The sequence below is a fragment of the Schistocerca serialis genome, chromosome 4 (genome assembly GCF_023864345.2).
Source record: "Schistocerca serialis cubense isolate TAMUIC-IGC-003099 chromosome 4, iqSchSeri2.2, whole genome shotgun sequence".
NCBI classification, from domain to species: domain Eukaryota; kingdom Metazoa; phylum Arthropoda; class Insecta; order Orthoptera; family Acrididae; genus Schistocerca; species Schistocerca serialis.
Window position 1 is genome coordinate 457816684 of NC_064641.1, and position 25152 is coordinate 457841835.

The window sequence follows — 25152 nt, forward strand, 5'->3', positions numbered from 1 at the left end:
AATAGGTCAGGCGTGCACTACACGCCGGAAGCGGCTACAAGGGTAGCGGAGTACGTGTGGAGAGCACATGTGGGTTTTTTAGGTGAGAGAATTCCCTCCCTAGGCCCAACAAGACGCCTCCTGAGACGCAGCAAGGTAGGAGTAGGCAAAATGCAACAGGGAATAACAATATTAATGTGCTAATAGTAAACTGCAGGAGCGTCTATAGAAAGGTCCCAGAACTGCTCTCATTAATAAACGGTCACAACGCCCATATAGTACTAGGGACAGAAAGTTGGCTGAAACCAGACGTAAACAGTAATGAAATCCTAAACTCAGATTGAAATGTATACCACAGAGAGAGGCTGGGCAGTGAAGGGGGAGGCGTGTTTATAGCGATAAGAAGTACAATAGTATAGAAGGAAATTGACGGAGATTCGAAATGTGAAACAATTTGGGTAAAGGTCACGGTTAAAGCAGGCCCGGACATGGTAATTGGATGTCTCTATAGGCCCCCTGGCTCAGCAGCTGTTGTGGCTGAGCACCTGAAGGATAATTTGGATAATATTTCGAGTAGATTTCCCCACCATGTTATAGTTCTGGGTGGAGATTTTAGTTTGCCAGATATAGACTGGGAGACTCAAACGTTCATAACGGGTGGCAGGGACAAAGAATCCAGTGAAATTTTTTTAAGTGCTTTATCTGAAAACTACCTTGAGCAGTTAAACAGAGAACCGACTCGTGGCGATAACATATTAGACCTTCTGGTGACAAACAGACCCGAACTATTTGAAACAGTTAACGCAGAGCAGGGAATCAGCGATCATAAAGCGGTTACTGCATTGATGATTTCAGCCGTAAATAGAAATATTAAAAAAGGTAGGAGGATTTTTCTGTTTAGCAAAAGTGACAAAAGGCAGATTACAGAGTTCCTGACGGCTCAACACAAAACTTTTGTCTCAAGTACAGATAGTGTTGAGGATCAGTGGACAAAGTTCAAAACCATCGTACAATATGCGTTAGATGAGTATGTGCCAAGCAAGATCGTAAGAGATGGAAAAGAGCCACCGTGGTACAACAACCGAGTTAGGAAACTGCTGCAGAAGCAAAGGGAACTTCACAGCAAACATAAACATTGCCAAAGCCTTGCAGACAAACAAAAATTATGCGAAGCGAAATGTAGTGTGAGGAGGGCTATGTGAGAAGCGTTCAATCAATTCGAAAGTAAAGTTCTATGTACTGACTTGGCAGAAAATCCTAAGAAATTTTGGTCTTATGTCAAAGCGGTAGGTGGCTCAAATCAAAATGTCCAGACACTCTGTGAGCAAAATGGTGCTGAAACAGAGGATGACAGACTAAAGGCCGAGATACTAAATGTCTTTTTCCAAAGCTGTTTCACAGAGGAAGACTGCACTGTAGTTCCTTCTCTAAATTGTTGCACAGATGACAAAATGGTAGATGTCGAAACAGACGACAGAGGGATAAAGAAACTGTGGTGTCACCGTCAGACACCACACTTGCTAGGTGGTAGCTTTAAATCGGCCGCGGTCCATTAGTACATGTCGGACCCGCGTGTCGCCACTGTGTGATCACAGACCGAGCGCCACCACAAGGCAGGTCTAGAGATATGGACTAGCACTCGCCCCAGTTGTACGGACGACATAGCTAGCGACTATACTGACGGAGACTCGCTCCTTTGCCGAGCCGATAGTTAGAATAGCCTTCAGCTAAGTCCATGGCTACGACCTAGCAAGGCGCCATTAGTAACATTGCATGTATCTAAAGAGTCTCACTTGTATCGCCACAATCTCCAGATGTACCAAAAGGATGGATTAAAGTTAAGTATTCCAGAAGCTACGTACTTTTCATTATAGCATTCATTACGTATCCTGTTTCAGACCTCACGCCCATCTGCGTGAGCGTAGCGCGTGCCTTTCGGCTTCCTCTCATTGTGTCTAGGCTGTCTTGTCTAGACACAACAATTTTTGGCGACGAGTCAACAGAAAGGGTCTTGTTCTTTCTAATTGCTTACATTTACTTGTGTCATGGCTTCGCCAGATGTACTGCCCGAATTTTATCGCTTGCAGAATCAGCAGACGCAGGCGTTATTGGATGCCCTTGGACAGCTCGTCCAGGGTCAACGTGCACTGTAAAACGATGCGGCAGCCGCCGCTTCACCGCTACCGCAGCCACAACTCGCAGTTGCACCGCCTTTTAAGCCGTTTGACCCAGCTACGGAAACATGGACGGAGTGGTCACGCCAGTTTGGATTTCATCTCGCCGCCTACAGAATTAAAGGAAACGAGTGGCAGCCTCATTTATTGGCGTGTGTAGGGGTACAAACGTACCGTGTGATAGTGAAATTATTTCCCCGGCGCGACGTAGCAACTCTGTCCTACGAAGAAATTTTGTCTGCTTTAGATGCCTATTTCAAAGAAACAGTCATTGTCGTTGCAAAAAGGTATACGTTCTTTCGTACAAAACGTATGGCCGGTCAGACTAATAGGGAGTGGGTTGCAACATTGCAAGGCCTTACAAGGGATTGTGCTTTTGAGTGTGAATGTGGACTCCCTTATTCAGATACTATGGTACGTGATGCGATAGCACAGAACGTTTCTGATGTTCGCATATGGGAACAGATTTTGAAACTCGTCAATCCCTCCCTTCAACTAGTGATAGACATATTGGATAGACAAGACACGCTTGACTTTGCTCAGGAATCATTTGCAACTTCGCCAGCCGTGTGTAACATTAACCGGCCCGTCGGGCGCGCTGCACGGCCCGGTAAACTGCCCTCGCGCATGTCCACACAGCTGCCGCCACGCTCTAAACCAGGTGTGCCGCGCCAGCATACAAATGCAGTGAAATCATGCCCGCGGTGTGCTACTAGACATTCGCGTGAAAATTGCCCGTCACGCCAAGCTATTTGCTTTTTCTGTAATAAGAAAGGACATGTTCAAAGTGTTTGCCAGAAAAAGCTCAGATCAGACAATCACAACCATTCCAGGCCCTTTGCTTCGCGCCGGAATCGAACCAAGGACACTCAGGCTCATGGACCTTCCCCCATGGACATTCATGTCGTTAATTCCACTTCGTCCAGTGCCACTGTCTCTAACAGTGACTGTGTTCGTCCCACAAATACTGTGAATCGATGTCTCAGGAAATCACATCAATTAGCAAGTGATGCTGTACCAGTATCAGTTCAAATTGCACGAGACAGTCGCTCTTGTCGCCAGCAGGACAATAAACATATTGTAGATTTGGACTTTAATGGCAAGGTCATACCATTCCAGCTCGATACCGGAGCTGCTGTTTCATTGATCAATCACGACATGTACAAACAACTGGGCAAACGTCCGTTGCGTGCCGCAAATGTTAAGTTAAATAGTTATTCAGGTCAGAATATCCCTGTGTTAGGACAGTGCAGCCTTCTTGCAACATACAAGGGACAAACAAAACTTGTGTCATTTTACGTTCTTCGTTCTTCTTCTGCAGTGAACTTGTTCAGTTTAGATTTATTTCAATTGTTTAACATGTCTATAGTAAATCAGGTCCTATTAGTGAATCAGACTGTGCCTTCAGACAGTGTTTCTCGTCTGTGTGAAGAATTTGCAGACATTTTTGCACCGGGCTTAGGTTGCGCTCAGAACTATGAAGCACATTTGGAACTGAAAGTCAACGCGCAGCCAAAATTTTTCAGAGTGCGCAATGTTCCTCACGCATTGCGTGATGAGGTCGCAAAAACATTACACGATTTGGAATCACAAGGTGTAACTGAACATGTGCAAGCTTCTCTCTGGGCATCACCCTTAGTAATTTTGCCAAAACCTTCCGGAAAACTGAGACTTTGTGTGGACTTCAAGGCAACAGTGAATCCACAACTCGTGATTGCAACTTTTCCCTTACCCCGCCCGGAAGATCTTTTTGATAAACTGTGCCCGGGTAAATACTTTTCGAAGTTGGACCTAGCAGATGCGTACTTGCAAATCCCAGTGGACGCCGAATCCCAGCGCGTCTTGGTGGTTAACACGCATCTTGGTTTGTACCGATTCAAAAGACTGCCATTCGAGTGTGCATCCGCCCCTGCATTGTTTCAGCAATATTTACAAACTGTTTGTGCGTCGGTCCCTACTGCTGCGAACTATCTGGACGATATTGTGATCTCCGGAAAGACAGCAGACGAGCATTTAGCACACCTACGAACATTATTTCAGATATTGCGACAAAATGGTCTTCGCTTGCGGAAGGACAAACGTGTGTTTTTTGCTCGTGACTTACCATACCTGGGACATGTAATCAATGTCCAAGGCATACATCCGAGTCCAGAGCACCTCCGTGCCATACAAGACTTGCCTTCGCCGCGGAATTTGAAGCAGCTACAGAGTGTGTTGGGTAAAATTAACTATTATCATCGCTTTCTGCGCAATGCCTCTTCCATTTCAGCTCCGCTTCATCGCTTACGCCGTACAGGTGTTCCGTTCGTCTGGACGACGGAATGCGAACGCGCCTTTCGCCAGTTGAAATCGGCGTTGCTTTCTAATACTTGCCTTACGCCATTCGATCCCCAGAAACCCCTTTTGTTGATGGTAGATGCATCGGATTTCGGGATCGGTGCTGTGCTTGCGCACAAAGATGGGTCGCGTGATCGCCCTATTGCCTTTGCGTCCAATTTGCTCTCGTTTGCGCAAAGAAATTATTCACAGATAGAGAAAGAAGCTTTGGCTCTCGTGTTTGGTGTTACTAAGTTCCATGATTTCTTGTATGGTCGTCACTTTACCATCATCACAGACCACAAACCTTTGACGTCGCTTTTTCATCCGAACAAACCTGTACCTCCGCATACAGCGCAGAAATTCATTCGCTGGTCTATTTTCCTCTCGCAGTACCGCTACGATATCTTGAATCAGTCCACTGCTAAGCACGGAAACGCCGATGCATTGTCCCATTTGCCTGTTGCTGAGGATAGAGCATTCGATTCTTCCGAACTTGCTTGCATGTTCATTGATTCGGAGACCGATGAAGTGGTCGACTCGTTTCCGATTGATTTTCGTCGTGTAGCTACAGCCACAGCTGCTGACCCTGTCCTTGCTACCGTTTTGTGTTTTGTTGCTACGCAATGACCTTTGTCAAAGTCTCGGATCGAGGATCCGTTGGTTCGCCGATTTTTTGCTCACAAGGAGAGACTTTTTGTTCGACGTGGTGTTTTCTTGTTGCGTTCTGATAATGATCAGTCCAGAGTCGTGGTCCCACGTTCGTTACAGTCCTCTGTTTTACGGCTTCTTCACCAAGGACATTGGGGTATAGTGCGAACGAAACAACTTGCTCGTCAGCACTGTACTTGGTTCGGAATCGATGCTGCGATTACGAATATGTGTGCTTCTTGCATGGCGTGTGCCGAACAACAATCTGCACCGCCGCGGAAAGTCTTTGCATGGCCACAAGCCACTTCCCCTTGGCAACGCTTGCACATCGATTTTGCTGGTCCATTCTGGAATGCTCGATGGTTGGTTCTGGTAGATGCCTTCAGTAATTTTCCTTTTGTTGTCCGGATGTCTTCCACGACGTCATCTGCCACCATCCAAGCGTTGTCTGCTATCTTTTGCATTGAAGGTCTTCCGCAGACTATTGTTTCCGACAATGGCCCACACGTCATGTCTGCAGAATTTCAGTCTTTCTGCAAGGCCAATGGTATTCAACATCTGACATCCGCGCCGTTTTCGCCTCAGTCCAACGGTGCCGCTGAACGATTGGTCCGGACTTTCAAGTCACAGATGTTGAAGTTGAAAGAGTCGCACTCTCGGGAGGACGCGTTGTTGCTCTTTTTGTCATCGTATCGCTCTCAGCCCCGAGATGGTCGCTCGCCGGCTGAGTTGCTCCATGGTCGTCCTCATCGAACCTTGATGTCTTTGCTGCATCCGCCGCATCAGGTTCCTGTGCAGCGGCAGACTCCTGCTTTTGCTCCAGGCGACGTTGTATTTTATCGCAACTTTCGCGGTTCACGGCGTTGGCTCGCAGGGCGCCTTCTTCGCTGCCTCGGCCGCGCGATGTATTTGGTTTTGGGGGCCTCTGGTGAGGTGCGTCGGCATCTCAATCAGCTGCGCCTCTGTCGTCGCACGGGTTCTGCCGCTCCCCGTCTGCTTTCAGCGACGGTGCCGTCCGGTCAGCGCCCTGGGGACCCATCTACTTGCTCGCCCCATCCCCAGGTGTTACCGACGATGCCTTCCATTTTGCCCCATGGCGACGCGCCGCTGCCGCCTCCGCCGCCGCCGCCTGTCCTCCAGCCGGCGCCGCCCGCAGTGGACGCTTCGCTGCAGCCGCCAAGCGCCTCCCTGGGTCACGCGCCGCCGGTCGCTTCCCGTGACCAGCTGTCCTCCGCCATGGAACTCTTGCCCGCTCCGGACCACATGGCGTCTTCGCGCGTCGGGTACCCCGACGCAATGGAGGTCGACCCTTCGGCCCCTCCTGTCTCTTTACGGGCGCATACACCGCATGTTGACGTGCACCCTGGACTAGGTTTTCAGGCGTTTCCTAGATCCCCTCGGACCGAATGGCCGGGTGCGGGTGGCACAGCCTCGCCTGTTGTTAGGCTCCCCACCTCATCGCATACGTCAACATGGGGTCCTCCCCACGGCGGGCGGAAGCCTTATAACACGACCGTTCGCCGATTTGCGTGGGAGGAATGTGGTGTCACCGTCAGACACCACACTTGCTAGGTGGTAGCTTTAAATCGGCCGCGGTCCATTAGTACATGTCGGACCCGCGTGTCGCCACTGTGTGATCGCAGACCGAGCGCCACCACAAGGCAGGTCTAGAGATACGGACTAGCACTCGCCCCAGTTGTACGGACGACGTAGCTAGCGACTATACTGATGAAGCCTCGCTCCTTTGCCAAGCCGATAGTTAGAATAGCCTTCAGCTAAGTCCATGGCTACGACCCAGCAAGGCGCCATTAGTAACATTGCATGTACCTAAAGAGTCTCACATGTATCGCCACAATCTCCAGATGTACCAAAAGGATGGATTAAAGTTAAGTATTCCAGAAGCTACGTAATTTTCTTTATAGCATTCATTACGTATCCTGTTTCAGACCTCACGCCCATCTGCGTGAGCGTAGCGCGTGCCTTTCGGCTTCCTCTCATTGTGTCTAGGCTGTCTTGTCTAGACACAACAGAAACAATTAAAATCGCTCAAAAGAGGAAAGGCCGCTGGACCAGATGGGATACCAGTTCGATTTTACACAGAGTACGCGAAGGAACTTGCCCCTCTTCTTGCAGCGGTGTACCGTAGGTCTCTAGAAGAGCGTAGCGTTCCAAAGGATTGGAAAGGGCACAGGTCGTCCCCGTTTTGAAGAAGGGACGTCGAACAGATGTGCAGAACTATAGACCTATATCTCTAACGTCGATCAGTTGTAGAATTTTGGAACACGTATTATGTTCGAGTATAGTGACTTTTCTGGAGACTAGAAATCTACTCTGTAGGAATCAGCATGGGGTTCGAAAAAGACGGTTGTGTGAAACCGAGCTCACGCTATTTGTCCAGGAGACTCAGAGGGCCATAGACACGGGTTCACAGGTAGATGCCGTGTTTCTTGATTTCCGCAAGGCGTTCGATACAGTTCCCCACAGTCGTTTAATGAACAAAGTAAGAGCATAGGGGCTATCAGACCAATTGTGTGATTGGATTGAAGAGTTCCTAGATAACAGAACGCAGCATGTCATTCTCAATGGAGAGAAGTCTTCCGAAGTAAGAGTGATTTCAGGTGTGCCGCAGGGGAGTGTCATAGGACCGTTGCTGTTCACAATATACATAAATGACCTTGTGGATGACATCGGAAGTTCACTGAGGCTTTTTGTAGATGATGCTGTGGTGTATCGAGAGGTTGTAACAATGGAAAATTGTACTGAAATGCAGGAGGATCTGCAGCGAATAGATGCATGGTGCAGGGAGTGGCAATTGAGTCTCAATGTAGACAAGTGTAATGTGCTGCGAATACATAGAAAGATAGTTCCCTTATCATTTAACTACAAAATAGCAGGTCAGCATCTGGAAGCCGTTAAGTCCATAAATTATCTGGGAGTACGCATTAGGAGTGATTTAAAATGGAATGATCATGTAAAGTTGATCGTCGGTAAAGCGGATGCCAGACTGAGATTCATTGGAAGAATCCTAAGGAAATGCAATCCGAAAACAAAGGAAGTAGGTTACAGTACGCTTGTCCGCCCACTGCTTGAATACTGCTCAACAGTGTGGGATCCGTACCAGATAGGATTGATAGAAGAGATAGAGAAGATCCAACGGAGAGCAGCGCGCTTCGTTACAGGATCATTTAATAATCGCGAAAGCGTTTCGGAGATGATAGATAAACTCCAGTGGAAGACTCTGCAGGAGAGACGCTCAGTAGCTCGGTACGGGCTTTTGTTAAAGTTTCGAGAACATACCTTCACCAAAGAGTCAAGCAGTATATTGCTCCCTCCTGCGTATATCTCGCGAAAAGACCATGAGGATAAAATCAGAGAGATTAGAGCCCACACAGAAGCATACCGACAATCCTTCTTTCCGCGAACAATACGAGACTGGAATAGAAGGGAGAACCGATAGAGGTACTCAGGGTACCCTCCGCCACACACCGTCAGGTGGCTTGCGGAGTATGGATGTAGATGTAGATGTAGACATTGTAAAAAATCGTTCAATCGCAAAGGACGCGCCATCCTCTAGGCAGCACAGAATGCCACCCACGCAGGCCACAAACCACGCCACACCGGCCAGAGTCTGAGAAGTGGCCATCACGTGCAGGTGTCCGCTCGGGCCCCACAACTGACAGAGCGGATGTCACACTAATCCTCGAACGAATGCATCCGAGAAATTCGTGTCGAAACGCGAGGTCTCTCTCTGTTTCTCCTCCTGTCCTGCCAGGCCTGCACACGCCGTCGTCAATCACAGTCAGACCGCACTGCAAACTAAGCAGTGTTTACCTGGTAAATGCCTGTGGAATACCAACACACGCGAGAAGTCTGTCCTTCCAAGGAAATTACTGATTGGGAATGGATTCCGCCAAGGGCTTTAAGCTACCATTTCTGCTGGAGAGAAAGGATCTCAGGACAAGAAATTCAATTATACAGCATAGGATATACTGATTGTTTATAAAATTCAATATGCAGAGGCTGGATCTCATTTTTATTTGGTGGGAAAAGCTCATATCCAGCACCTACATGTCCTAATTACATCATTACACTGTGGCAGATTGAAGATGTCGTCTTACTGAAAAATTTTCCTGTGTGCACTTACCTTGACGTCCAAGGATCGACTGAGCTAGTGCACAGTGCCATAACCAGAGGATATTCCACGCCTCGTAGCCGTCGCCCCCTCCCTCCCCACCCCTCCCAGGATAAATTGATAGGAAAAGGACTCTCTCTGTGCTGGAGAAGAAGGATCTCATGACACGAAATTCAGATCAAAGTCAGTGACATCTTGATACATATTCTTTATTTAATCACTTTGCGGGAGACAGGATTCTCCCACTTGGGCAGGCATGCAGCCTCCCCCCCCCCCCCCCCAATCCACGACATAACAAATGTAATCACAAGGGAATGGAATGAAGTGCGATTTAACAGCCACGGTTTGGGCTCCTCCATGTGTATGTCTATCGTCAGGGTGCCACCATGAAAGTGAAAACAGTCCAATATCCTTATTACAGATCACGTTACTAAATGCCACCGAGCACGGACCGGATATCAGCCTCCTTTGATCTCGCGGCTCCAAACAAGGCATCAAGTGGCGACATTCTGCTGAATGGCAAATTCCAGACTCACTTCCTGTCTCTGTCGTTCCCAAGAAACCACTCCATGCTTGTCTGCGTGAACCAACGTCTCCTAACCCGAGGATGGACGTTTTCATCTCTCCTCAGAATACTGTATTCCTTATTGGCTAATGCTGAAGACAAAGGGCAAGCTGACGCAATTTCGATGTCAAATATAGAATAAAATAATCCATTTGCAGTACCCTGTCAAATTAATTGGTCAACAATTTACTGGAGTCAAAGAGATCGCTTAAAACACTCACTTTCACTTCGCAAAGATCCTTCTTTGTAATAAAGCTTATTTTCAATTTTTGAGTGTCACGCAAACATTATGTAAATCTAGTAATGAAATTTCCGTCCCAAATTGATCGCAGCGCTAAATATATCCGAGGTCTTGTATGCACTGTCCTCCACCACAACGTTTCCACTAAACATATCTGGTCAAAACAAATCCTGACGATCACACAATCTCTCTATCACGAAGCACACGCCACTTTCTGTCTGGCGCCGCCACGGCGCGCCGACCATGCCTGTCCACACCAAATGCTTGCTTGCACGCAGCACAACTATTGTAAACAATAAATTGATCAATCAGGAATTTAACGTCATGAATCGCGATTGGCTTTTTGAAAGTACTTTAGTCTTCATAATTTGATTTTCTCTGCCACATTCGAAAGGAGAGAGGAAGGTTCTACTGCGTGATAGAATAGACATAACAGCAAATACCATTACAAGACAGAGTCCACTGTGTTGTATTGAGAAACACTAAACATGACACATTTAAACCACAATCCAGTCCGTAACAATAAGCTGTTAGGGTTAGACGTCAGAGACAGCTGGAAACATTCGCATATCCCTGCTCGCTCCTGTTCTATGGTCCTCACGAGCCGCCCCCCCCCCCCCCTACCCCTCTCAGTCACCATGTACACCGCCAGGGCCGACGTAGGGATTACCTCGTGTTACAGGAGCAGGCTTTGTTTAGCGCTGACCTTACATATCGTACACGGTTGGCGGAGCTACGACAGCATGTTCCCATTTCTACCGAGTGGCCAAAAGACTGTCCTTTTGCATTAACTCAGCTCAACCTGTTTCTACACGGGTGGCAGAAGGTGGTGGGTATAGCGCCCTCCGACTTCCGTTCAGTTCCGACTTAAATCGGAACGATCACATGCACGAAGCTACAGGGAGGCCGGAGCAGAGAGCGAGGAACAGTTACAAGATGCAAAGGAATTGTCTAAAATCACGTTGGAGTTTTGCTGTAGCAGGTAGGATCGAAAATGGTGACTTGTTGCGATGTATGAGAGTGACACGAATATTATTCGCCATTGGCTGAAATCATTGAAAGACGTCTCCATAGGATCGAACGCAAGTATGAGGCTGAATGTAGAGACTTGATACCAAATCACTGACAGCATTTCTACCGGAAAGCGTTACACTATCAGCGACTCTTGAGCGTGCCTGTAGAACCGAGGCCGCATTTTATGCAGGGTGACTGTAACATAGTCGTTGTGATCGTGTTTTTAATAGAGCCGTCCTTACGTGTAATGTGTGTTCCCGGTGGCAGAATCCTTCTGTGGTCAGCTTCAAATGTCTGTTCTCAATTGTATTTCTCGAAAAGAACATCGTCTTTCCTCAGGGATTTCCATTTGAACTGCCTGATGAGTGTAATCTGACTTCTGGAAAAGAAAAATTACTGGCCATGCAAAGTGACTCTCATGATAAATTTATTTAATTAGCCTATCAATTTGATATCAGTGAGATGCCACCTGTAGGCGATGGCTAGGGCACCACGGATATGATTCTTCACTTGGTTTTTTTTTTTTTTTTCGTTGCGGCGATACCTTTAACCTTTAACATTATTTCAGTCGTCCACCTATACAGGAAGAGACAACCATCATAATAAAATCAGATGTGTTCACGAATTTATAAAGTGATACGTAGTATGAAACTTACATTTACAACTTCTTTGTGCTGTTAACCTTAAGAGACTGTGGCGAGACATTTGGTTACTTTAAGAGAGAGTTCGAAAGTGAGGGGGCTTCCTATAATAGTGGTAGATCTTAGCACTCAGTCAAGAGCCAAAAATGAATTTAATATTCTAGTCCTGTGATGCCTAACGTGACAAATAAGGAAAGATTTTTTTCTGCTTGATGAAAGAATACTTGGAGGTAAAGTTGTCTATGCCAAATTCCTGTACTTTAGCGACGTGTAAACGCGTGAACTGTCCGATTTCTAGTATCTTCGAAAATAACTCGTATAAATGGGATGAATCTACATTTCGTGTGAGAAATTCAAGGTGTATGGTCAACAGTACTGCCTCCAACTGTGTAAAGTAGATTTTTTAAACTGGCGTGTCTATGTGGGGGCGCGATTGTTCAGAAATACTGTATACGTAGAAGCTGCAGCTGCTTGTTTCACAGTGCACCGCGGCTGCCTGCAAGGGTGGTCACGGGGAGTCGTCAACCGGAAATACTGGATTAGCTCAGCCTTTGACGTGTACAAAGGATGCTCCTATCTGTCTGATCTTGCCCGCGGCAGCGACGGCTGGCGAAGTGAACTACGTGCTGAGTGAGCGCGACAGAAGTGGACGTGTGTTACGTGAGAGAAGATTCAAAATGATGGGCGTTTGCGCTGGACGGATTGATAACACCCAAATTCTTACCACTGAGTGGTCAGCGCGACAGAACGTCAATCCTAAGGGCCCGGGTTCGATTCCCGGCAGGGTCGGAGATTTTCTCCGCTCAGCGACTGGGTGTTGTGTTGTCCTAATCATCATCATTTCATTCCCATCGACGGGCAAGTTGCCGAAGTGGCGTCAAATCGAAAGAATTGCACCCGGCGAACGGTCTACCCGACGGCAATTAATCGTCATCAGCACTGGACACCCTCCATGGGCCGACCGTTGTGGCCGAGCGGTTCTAGGCGCTTCAGTCTGGAACCGCGCGACCGCTAATGTCGCAGGTTCGAATTCTGCCTCGGACATGAATGTGTGTGATGTCCTTAGGTTAGTTAGGTTTAAGTAGTTCTAAGTTCTAGGGGACTGATGACCTCAGATGTTAAGTCCCATAGTGCTCAGAGCCATTTGAACCAACCCTCCATGACGGGGGATGGTGCATTCGGCTTACGTCACGCTTGTGACTGTAGCTGTGGTAGAAATTTTCACTGACTTCTTTACGTCGGCCTTGGCGGTGTACATGGGCACGGGGGGATCTGCGTGTGGACATCGGCACAGGAGCCCTGACATCTTATTGTTACGGACTGGATGGTGGTTTAAGTATGTCGTAGTTAGTGCTTCTCAATACAAGGCAGTGGACTCTGTCTTGCAGTGGTATTTGCTGTTGTCTCTATTCTGTCACACAGTAGAACCTTCCTCTCTGCTTCCGAATACAGCAGAGAGAATAAATTTAAGAAGTCTATAGAATTTTTGAAAGCCCAATAGCTACGTTCAATTCCTGATTGATCAATTTATCGTTTCCGATAGTTATATTGCACGGAAGCATGCATTCGGTGCGGATAGACATTGTCGGCGCGCCTCGGCGAGCGAGAGCGTTGCCTGACAAGAAGTGGCGCGTGCTTCGTGATCGAGAGTTTTTGTGATCGTCGGGATTTTTTTTTTTTCACCGAATATGTTTGGTGGAAACGTGGTGGAGGAGGGTGCTTACAAGACCTCGGATATATTAGAGCTGCGATCTATTTGCGATGGAAATTTCAATACTGGATTTACATAATGTTTTCGTGTGACACTCGAACATTGAAAATATGTTTTATTACGAAGAAGGATCATTGTAAGGTGGAAGTGAGTGTATTAAGCTATCTATTTGACTCCTGTAAACTGTTGAACAATTAATTTGAGAGCATAGTGCAAATGAATTATTTCGCTCTGTTTTTGATATCGAAATTGCATCAGCTTTCCCTATGTCTCCAACATTTACCAATAGGAATACAGTATTCTGAGAAGAGATGAGAACATTCATCTTCGTGTTTGGAGACATTGATTCACACAGACAAGCATGAAATGGATTCTTGGGAGCGGCAGAGACAGGAAGCGAGTCTGGAATTTGCTGATCAACAGAGTGCTGCCACTTGATGCTTTGTTTGTGGGTCGCGAGGTCAAAGGAAGCTGATATCCGGTATATGGTCGGTGGTATCTTGTAACGTGATCTGTAATTAGGACATTGGACTCTTTTCACTTTCATGGCGGCGCCCAGACGATAAACATACACGTGTGATAGCCCAAACGGTGGCTACTATATCGGACTTCATTCCATTCCTTGTGATTACATTTATTATGTCATGGGGAGCGATGGCGGGGGGTAGCAGTCACGATGACTGCCCAAGTGGGGGAATCCCGTCTCCCATAAAGTGATTAAATAAAGAATATCTATCCATATGTTATTGACTTTGATTTGAATTTTATGTCATGAGATCCTTCTTCTCTAGCATATAGTGAGCCTTTCCCCTATAACTTTTTTCTGGGAGGGTGGGGAGGGAAGGGGGAATGGGAAGAGGGGTGGAACGTCCTCTGCTGGTGACACTGTGCATTAGATCAGTCGATCCCTGCATGTCAAGGTGAGCACACACAGGAAAATTTTTCAATAAGACGACATCTTCAATCTTCCACAGTGTCATTACGTAATTAGGACATATAGTTGCTGGATGTGACCTTTTCCTGCCAAATAAAAATGAGATCCAGCCCCTGCAAATTGAATTTTGTAAATAAACAGTATACCCTATGCTGTATAATTCAATTTATTGTCGTGAGATCCTTTTTCTCCAGCACAGACGGCAGCTTAAAGCCCATGGCGGATTCCACTCCCGATCAGCCATTTGCCTTGGAAGGACAGCCTTCTCGCATGCGTCGGTTTTCGCAGACATTTACTGCGTGAATGTTGCTCAGTTTGCAGTGCACTCTGACCGCGACTGACGGCGTGTGCAGGCCCGGTAGGACCGGAGGAGGAACAGAGAAAGACCACCACGTGTTTCGACAGGAATTTCTCGGATGCTTTCATTCGAGGATATCTGGTCCATCAGACGCAGGGTCCTGGTGGACACCTGCGTGTGGCGGCCGCTTCTTAGGCTCTGGCCAGTGTGGCGTGGTCGGCGGCCTGCGTGGGTGAGGTTCCTTGCAGTCCAGTGGATGGCGCATGCATCACGATCGAACAATTTTTAACAGTGTAATTATATGTGATGGATGTTTCATGACGCTATTTCGTGTGCCATCGGAATAAAAAAAAGCGACAGATGTAATTACTTCTTACAAGTCCTGCATCTCCCCAAATAGCAGAGAATGATGAACAAGAGAAATCCAACCCCTGCTAACTGAATTTTTTATAAGTAAACAATATACCCTTTGCTATGTAATTGAATTTCCTGTCCTTCCTCTCCAGCACAGAGCCACCAAATTGCAGATAGGGGAGGAGAGGGGAAGAGGGGTGGGTGAGGACTTAGGGTTTACTAGAGGGGGAGGGGTTAATTAACTGATCAATTTAATTAAGTAGTCAATAAAAGTGATGAGAGTGAGAGGGCACTATTCGAATAGCTCAGGCCTGAAAGTGTACCTGCATCAGTAAGTGGGAGGGGTGTGAGTTGGAGGTTTCCTGGTAGATTTAGAAGGGGAGAGGATGGGGAGAGTGAGGGGTGGGGGATCAATATTTTAAGGACTTGTCAATCTAGAGGAAGTATTAACCCTAGGGGGCCATTACCTCTCAATCAAAAGAGGACAACAGGTTTGCTCCTGAGTGCATACTTGCTCCCGATGCAGGCAACCAGCACTAATAAAACGTCCTGATGGCGCTGTTGCCCTGCTACTTACAACGATTTTTCAATTCTCAACGCGTTAATCGTTACTTCCACACTAATACCAGTATTATTAATTGGGAAAGTAGCTGGATGTGTTACGTTTTCACGACTCTATCGCTAAACCGTTTCCGATGATATTTAGTACAGAGATATTAGAACCATGAGGAAGACCGCTGGCTACTTTCTAAAATTGTATCTTTTTGGGCATTATTAGCATTTTAAAACATGATATGCGTGAGTATCATGCAGACAGCGTTAGCGTGATGGTCGGCGACTCTCAGTGTCCATGAATTATTCCATTACGGCGCAAATCCAATGTTAACGTGCATGTAGTTTATGACAGTGACTTTCTACACTACCCGGCATAAGCTGCAGAGTTCTGGTGGAGATATAACAATAAAATGTGACGGTAAAGCCGAGAACCGTATTTCAAAATGTTTCTATAACCCTCGCGAAATGTTCAAATGGGTGTGAATTGCTGAGGGACCAAACTGCTGAGGTCATCGGTCCCTAGACTTACACACTACTTAAACTAACTTACGCTAAGGACAACACACACACCCAATCCCGAGGGAGGGTTCGAACCTACAGCGGGAGAGACAGCGTTGGCGCGATGGTCGGCGACTCTCAGTGTCCATGAATTATTCCATTACGGTGCAAATCCAATGTTAACGTGCATGTAGTTTATGACAGTGGCTTTCTACACTACCCGGCATAAGCTGCAGAGTTCTGGTGGAGATATAACAATAAAATGTGACGGTAAAGCCGAGAACCGTATTTCAAAATGTTTCTATAACCCTCGCGAAATGTTCAAATGGGTGTGAATTGCTGAGGGACCAAACTGCTGAGGTCATCGGTCCCTAAACTTACACACTACTTAAACTAACTTACGCTAAAGACAACACACACACCCAATCCCGAGGGAGGATTCGAACCTACAGCGGGAGAGACAGCGTTGGCGCGATGGTCGGCGACTCTCAGTGTCCATGAATTATTCCATTACGGTGCAAATCCAATGTTAACGTGCATGTAGTTTATGACAGTGGCTTTCTACACTACCTGGCATAAGCTGCAGAGTTCTGGTGGAGATATAACAATAAAATGTGACGGTAAAGCCGAGAACCGTATTTCAAAATGTTTCTATAACCCTCGCGAAATGTTCAAATGGGTGTGAATTGCTGAGGGACCAAACTGCTGAGGTCATCGGTCCCTAGACTTACACACTACTTAAACTAACTTACGCTAAGGACAACACACACACCCAATCCCGAGGGAGGATTCGATGCTACAGCGGGAGAGGCCGCGCAATCCGTGATGCGCCTCAAACCGCGCTGTCACTCCGTGCGAGGGGACTGATGAACTCAGTTGTTAAGTCCCATAGTGCTCAGAGCTATTTGAACCATTTGAACTCCGCGCGGCCTCACAAACGTAAGTCTCATTTGGCGCACAGTTCTAAGACAGCACAAGTTGCGAAAGTTACTCGAATCCAACAAACGCCAGAACAGTCTTATGTCCAAATGAACTTGGATGCTGAATGTCAGGCGGCTTCAGAGGTTCAGGAACATGAGAACAGTCACAAGACCGTCACGTTTTAGACATTGAGCATTCAGCACTGCCTACGCCCTACAGCTTCCAAGATGCTTAAAGACTCACAACGACAGCGTCGTTTAAAGGCTGTATGACAGCGAGCCATACCTTTACACGTTGAACATGGGAGGCTTTTGGTGAGGCTGCATTTGATTATGATCTATTAATCGACCATGTTAATCATAAATTAGAATACATAAGGGGATGGATAAAAAATGTAGCCATCATAACACATTAACATGGAGCAGTGAAGTGGTTGGTATGTGTCGCTCTGGTGTCAAAACCTCACACCCCGTACTAGGTGAAGCAGAGAACTCCTAAAAACTACTTCTTCACAAATGTAGCGAATTCAGGCATTTTTAAATACAATTAGTAAATACATTATGTGATCAAAAGTATCCGGGCACCCAGCTGAAAATGACTTACAGGTTCGTGGCACCCTCCATCAGTAATGCTGGAATTGAATATGGTGTTGTCCCACCCTTAGTCTTGAAGACAGCTTTCGTTCTCGCGGGCATACGTTCAATCAGGTGCTGGAAGGTTTCTTGGGGAATGGCAGCCCAGTCTTCAGGGAGTGCTGCACTGAGGAGAGGTATCGACGTCGGTCGGTGTGGCCTGGCAGGAAGTCGGCGTTCCAAAACACCCCAAAGGTGTTGTATAGGATTCAGGTCAGGACTCTGTGCAGGCCAGTCCATCACAGGGATGTTACTGTCGTGTAACCACTCCGCCACTATCTGTGCATTATGAACAGGTGCTCGATCGTGTTGAAAGATGCAAACGTCATCCCCGTATTGCTCTTCAACAGTGGGAAGCAAGGAAGTTCTTAAAACATCAATGTAGGCCTGTGCTGTGATAGTACCACGCAAAACAACAAGGGATGGAAGCCCCCTCCATGAAAAACACGCCCATACCATAACACCACTGCCTCCAAATTTTACAGTTGGCACTACACATGCTGGCAGATGACGCTCACCGGGCATTCGCCGTACCCACACCATGCCATCGGATCGCCACATTGTGTACCGTGATTCGTCACTCGGCACAACGTTTTTCCACTTTTCAATCGTCGAATGTTTATGCTCCTTACACCAAGCGAGGCGTCGTTTGGCATATACCGCCCATGAAATACAAGTTTTCTCACCTCCAGCCCAACTGTCATAGTACTTGTAGTGGATCCTGCTGCAGTTTGGAATTCCTGTGTGATGGTCTGTTTAGATGTCTGCCTATTACACATTACGGCCCTCTTCAACTGTCGGCGGCCTCTGTCAGTCAACAGACGAGGTCGGGCTGTACGATTTTGTGCTGTACGTGTCCCTTCATGTCTCTACTTCAGTATCACATCGGAGAAACTGGAGCTAGGGATGTGCGGGAGTGTGAAATCTCGCGAACAGATGTATGACACAAGTGACACCCAATCACCTGACCACGTTTGAAGTCCGTGAGTTCCGCGGAGCGCCCTTCTGCTCTCTCACGATGTCTAATGACTACTGAGGTCGCTGATATGGAGTACCTGCCAGTAGGTGGCAGCACAATGCACCTAATATGAAAAACGTATGTTTTTGAGGGTTTCTGGATGCCGTTATATATACAGACATATCGTAAAATTACTAGCTTGCTTACTCTTCATCACTCTTAACAAAACTGCTGATATGAAAGCGAAGCATCCGGTAACAGTGGACTAACTAGGGTGTGAAACGACTTTCTGGTGTGAATGAATTTTTCCTTGAGATTAGAAAATTTTTCGCGCACTACTTATCCATATGCAACCGTCAGCAAAGTGAAACATGCAACATAGAGATTGTAGTATGCACTAACTTGTAAATTACTGAGACAACAGCTTGCAAAAACAAGGCACACAATCTCTGCAATTATGTCCCATCGATTAACAAATGCCGGCCGCTGTGGCCGAGCGGTTCTAGGCGCTTCAGTCCGGAACCGTACTGCTGCTACGGTCGCAGGTTCGAATCCTGCCTCGGGCATGCATGTGTGAGATGTCCTTGGGTTAGTTAAGTTTAGGTAGTTCTAAGTCTCGGGGGCTGATGACCTCAGATGTTAAGTCCCATAGTGCTCAGAGCCATTTCAACCATTTTTGAATAGCCTACTGTTTTTGCCATCTAAGGACTGCAAATATACGTCAGCTAAAAATTGCCTCATCGAGCACCTCTCCCAGCCTCCTAAGGAGGCCATAGGCCACATTATTCAAGACAAATTATTAGGTGAGCGCACGCCACCCCACCTCTTGTGGCACCTTCGCTCCCAAGTCAACAGTGAAGTTATACCCGATGTCACTCTCTGGACCCTTTGGCTTATCAGACTTGCTCACAAGCTACACTTGCAATTGCTTTTGCATGTCAGAGCCCCTCTGGAGTCACAACTCAGTTTCGCTGACCAAGCATTCCTATTATTCACCATTGCCAGCACATGCCTTGAGTGCAACCACTGACTACAGTGATGGGGGCAGCATCCTCCCTGCTAACCCCTTACACACATGGCTGCAGCCTCATCTACCCACTCACCACTGCTACGCCACTGCCCCCTGCTGGCCTCCAGCCTGCACTGCCAGTGTCAACAAGCTGATGCACACTGACTTCAGCCAAAGCTGCCCATCTGCTGACACCGCCTCCCCTCCCTACCTGTCCACACTGTTGGTTTCACGCAGTGTTTGGCTGTGCTGCTCACAACTGTAGGCCTCTGTGCAGTCATCCAAAAGCCAACGATGAGCACCTAAGGTGCCACATCATGCCTTGACGGTACACGGCGCCTACCAGCCCAGGTCGCACAGCATCCACCTAAGGAACATGCTCACCCCCTCTATGTGTGTGACGTCGGGTGCAGCCTCCGCTTCCTCGTGGACACTGGAGTGAATGTCAGCTTTATCCCTGCCAATGTGATACCTATTGATCCTCCCCATACCTCTCACCACTGCAAACAGTTCACATATCGCCATTCACAGTTCCGTCAGGTTATCACTCTGTCTTTCCCCCAATAAGCTTTTTCCATGGACTTTTACATGCCAGACAGTTCACATATCACCATTCACGGTTCCGTCAGGTTATGACTCTTATCTTTCCACCGATAAGCTTTTTCCATGAACCTATCATAGGGTTAGATTTCCTCCACCACTATGACCTCTTGCCTGATCTCCAAGCCCTTGTACTTCACTACTCTTCCTGTGATGGCAGCCATGAGCAACACCCACTGCCTGTTCCTTCAGCCCTGCAGCTGGCAATCCTCACAGAATGCACTTCACTGCCATCTCAGATTGCGACCATGCTCTCAAAGCTCTCTCACACAGCAGCCCTCCATGCACAAAACATGGAGCTGCTCTCACACATCACACAATGTACCATGAAATGTCATGTGTACTGGCGGATTTTTGTCGCCTCTCTATTGACTCCCGGTCTTCTGAGTGTGATCTCGACCTGACAGTTGTGACATGGGCCAACACACCTCTCCCTGCGTCCTCCACAGAAACCAACAAACGAGTACCAGCAACCATATCCGCTTCCATGTGATGTGCATAGCGATAGCACCATCATCCTTGCTGATAGGACACACCCACACTCACCACCTGCCATCTCAGTGCGTCTCATCCAGGGTCTCCTGACGTCAGCTGACACATCACTCACACAGCTGGCGGACCCACCCCCACCTCCCGTGCACCAACAATTGGTCTCCCATCAATGTGTGTTTCATCAGCTACCAGTGACCCACAGCTCATGACATCCGACCCCTCCCCTACCCACTTCACCTGCTGCTTAGGCACCATCACCAGTGGCACCTTTCATAATGTAAATACCACAGAGGGGACTCTGGTTTGACACAAGGTTCAGTTCCTTAACACATTCAAGCTATGCTGCACTAAAGACACTGTGAAAAACTTACTCGATACAGGTATCCTATGGCCCTCAGACAGCAACTGGTCCTTGCCAATACACCTCATGTTAACGAAAGATTGTATGTTCCATCTGTGTGGTGATTAAGGAACACTAAATTTTCTCACAATCCTCGATAACTATCCTGTTCCTCACATCCAGGACTTCACACAGTTGCTACATAGTGCCAAGTGTTTATAGTTCTCAACTGCTGTAAGGCATATCACCAAATTCCCATGCACCCACCCAACATTTCTTTGACTGCTATCATTTGGCATTTGCGCTCTTTGAGTACCAATTCATGCCTTTCAGCCATCAAAACTACATCCAAACGTGGCGACGTTTTCTCGAGTCAGAGTTGTTTAACTTTCCCTTTGCCTATGCATACCTCAACGATATTCTCATGTTCTCATCATCTGTGAGCGAGCATCAGTAGCATCTTGAACAAGTTCGTGCAGCCTTGGAATTTACTGGCGTCGAGATAAATAACGAAAAGTTGTAACTTAGTAGCACCAGCATCACTTTTCTGGGTCATACCGGTTCATCTGATGGCATATGCCCCACTTTGGACCAGGTCGACCTCATTCTCAGCCTACCTCTCCCTGAAGATTATGCTGAACGAAGATGCTTTCTGGGCGTGGTTAGTTTTTACGACTGACACCTCCCCAATGCAATTTCCGTGTGGATACCTTTGACTGATGCATTGGCCGAGAAGAACATGTCAGGCAAATGGCGTCTTCCTTGGGCAAAAGACATTATTGACATGTTCAACAATCTGAGGGCCGCGCTTTCGAAGGTCGTTACTCTTTCCCACCCCATCCCGTCGCTCATGGCACACACCAGCGACATGGCCATTGGCACCATGCTACAACAGCACATGGGTGACACTCCACTTAGCCTTGACAGAAGTGAAAAGCTCTCAGTGCAAGTGGGTAGTGTTTGATCGAGAACATTTAGCAGTTTATGAGACCATCAAATACTTCTGTAACGATACAAAATGGCATCACTTCACTATATACTACATGAACCATAAACCTCTTGCTGACGCCATTTGAAACCTGTCTTAGGGTCTCGCAGGTTTTGCCAACTTTACCTCATCTGCCAGCCTTCCACAGACGCGTGATACATATGCGAGGCAGAGAACTTAGCACAGACTATCTCTCACAGATCAATATCATTGCTGCGCCTTTCAATTTCAAAGACGTGACTTATCGACTTGCTGTCAACACACCAGTCCAACAGCTATGCACCGAACAATCGAGTTGAAATACACCACCTTCCTAAAGCAATGACACTGGTGTTCTGCAACATATTAACAGATAGGGTGTGACCAGTTGTCCCAACCGAAGTGCGATGTGACATCTTTGATGCCTTAAACAACTTGGCCCACCTGGGTGTAAGAACAACCACCACACTGGTAACCGAATGTTACGTCTGGCTGGGAGTCAAGCATGACTGCTGGATGTGTACAAGGGCGTGCAACCTGTGCCGACATATCAAGGTTGGTAAGCACACCTTGCCCTCCTCGGCACCTTCACCTACCCTCTGTCAGGCTGAAATACATATACATCAATCTCGTGGATCCACTCCCTATGTCTGAGGGTTTCAAATACGTACTGTCTGCGGTTGACTGGGGCACCCATTGGGTTGAGGTGGTTCCTCTGGAGGACATCACGACTGATACTGTTGGGCACACGTTCATCAACATATGGATCTCGCAATTTGGCTCCCCTTTGTCACTGACGATGGAATAGGGCCACCAGTTCGAGTCTAACCCGTTCAACCAGCTGTGTGCTCTGTGTGGTGTGTCGAAGTTCCACATCACGACCTACCACACACAGAACAACAGCCTGGTGGAACGCTGGCACAGGACACTCAAGGCTGCACTCATGTGCAATGGTGGGGTTAGTCCGAGACACTTCCCTGATTACTTCTATGCATGCATGCAGTGCACAAGGAGGACCTGGACACATCACTCGCAGAAATCCTGTACGGCGAGCCACTAATCCTGCCCACCGAATTTGTGGATAATGTATCACCTCCAACTCAAGATTCACTAAATGCACTGGTCGAGCATGTCCATGTGCACGTCTCTAACCTTTGGACACCACCACCTAAGCCTCACACCACTCCATGTATGTTCCTCCAAAAGGACTTAGAAACATGCTGCTTCATCATGTTATGGGGCACTTCTGTAGGTGCCGCTCTTAAACCCCGCTACTTGGTGACACAAAAAGTGCTCGTACATGGCATCATTACTATGTGCATCATGCTCAATGGCAAACATCAACAATATCAATGCACTGCGTAAAACCTGCTTGGACCCTGGAAGACTCCTCTGTGACACTGGCTTCCCCATTGCTCCAAGACGATGCCCTCTCAGGCTTCCCCTTGGAGCATTAACACGATGACAATGCTCCCACTGAACCGACGTAGGCTGATGCAGCTCCTGTCTCCAGAGTCGGACTCATTATTGAACTGCCTTGCTGGCATGAAGACTACTACGTCTCGTTGCACCCAGTCTCTTGTGCACCATCACAGGGCCTCTGGACAACTTCTCTACCGCGCTCCGCACTTCCATGAAGGGGGGGGGGATGTGGGAGACTCTGTGGCGACTATCAATAAGTGCTAATTGTGTTTTATCCGTGACTTTCTTTGGACCAGTCCGATGCCGGCTTTCTCACTTTCTGTAGAGCTCATGTTTTCTGCTGTATTGCGTCTAGTTATTCAGTGTTTAACAAATGTATTTCCATCGAAACGTGTGTTATTGATGACGTACGTTACCTTAATTGCATTAATAACCGTAGCCAGAGAACAGTATGTTGATTCCTTTCGCTGCCAGTTTTAGCTATCAAGTCGTACTGCTCGCCATAGGCCTCTCAACTTAGTTCGTCATTGCTTAATGCTTTGTTTTATTTCGGTGATACATAATTTACAGCAGTGAGTATCATTTGCACATGATTGTTGTGTAACTCCTGACCGACACAACAAGTATAAGGGGCAGTCAGATGAAAACGAGACGCATGAGGAAGAAAGTAAACTGTTTGTTGTTTCAAAAGTAATCACCATAAACGTTAATACATTTATCACACTTACTTCATGGAAAAATGTTTGTGGTTTCCTTCAGAACCATGACTGTACACAGGCATGTACCTCTTCGTCTGAAGAAAATCAACAGCCATGAATGTCTTTCTTCAGGACTCCAAAAATTTGGAAATTGCATGGGGGGAGATCGAGACGGTAAGGATGATGTGTAATGGATTCCCAGCGAAATGTCTGCAGTGTTCTCGAAACAACCTTTGCAACATAATTCACTTGACTGATAAATTTTTACTAATTTTTCCATTTTAATTATTCCTTACTTTCCTCCGTTTCATTTTTGGGCGCTAGGGGCCCCTTACTACTATCTGTAGCCCTGGGGCAACGGCCCAGCCTAGTTACGTACCTGAATTTGCCTTCTTAAATAAATAAAGCCTCCTTTGCACAAAACATGCCACAAGAATAATACACCGATTGCCATTAAAATTGCAGCATCAGAAGGATTGCAAATAACAAAATTTTACTTGTTGTGAGTATATACTGTAACAGCAAAAAAAAAACGTAATATTAAATGTGTGAATGATTTGTTGGTACAAAGGACACGAAATTTAGTGCAGAATGCAGCCATTCTGGCAGCAAAATTGTCTCTAATCCAACTAGGTATCGAGTTGAACTAAGCTTAGATGACAGATATGGGCACGCCAGTCCATGCTGCTTCAACTCTGTTTTGAATTCATTAACTGTAGTAACGGGCGAGCGTTGGCGTGCCAGTTTCTCGGCAGTCCCCGCCCGACATGTTTTCAGTGGGTGACAGAGCAGCTGAGCAACCTTTGTACCGACGAAATCAGGACAGCACGAGCAACATGCATTATCTTGTTGAGAGATAATATCATGGAGATCTCGAAGATAGGCACGCTCACTAGCCTTACCACATGATAAACACACTGAAGCTCCAAAGAAACTGGTATAGGCATGCTTATTCAAATACAGAGATATGTAAACAGGCAGAATATGGCATTGTGGTCGGCAACACCTATATAAGTGTCTGCCGCAGTTGTTGGATCGCTTACTGCTGCT

At 47.1% G+C, this 25152-nt stretch overlaps 1 protein-coding gene across 1 annotated transcript in view; it reads right to left on the bottom strand.

Moving 5' to 3' along the window:
* The window catches only part of LOC126474534 (inactive pancreatic lipase-related protein 1-like), a 102694-nt gene that overhangs the window by 61232 nt on the left and 16310 nt on the right, over positions 1–25152 (bottom strand). The gene's annotated exons all lie outside the window — the stretch shown is intronic.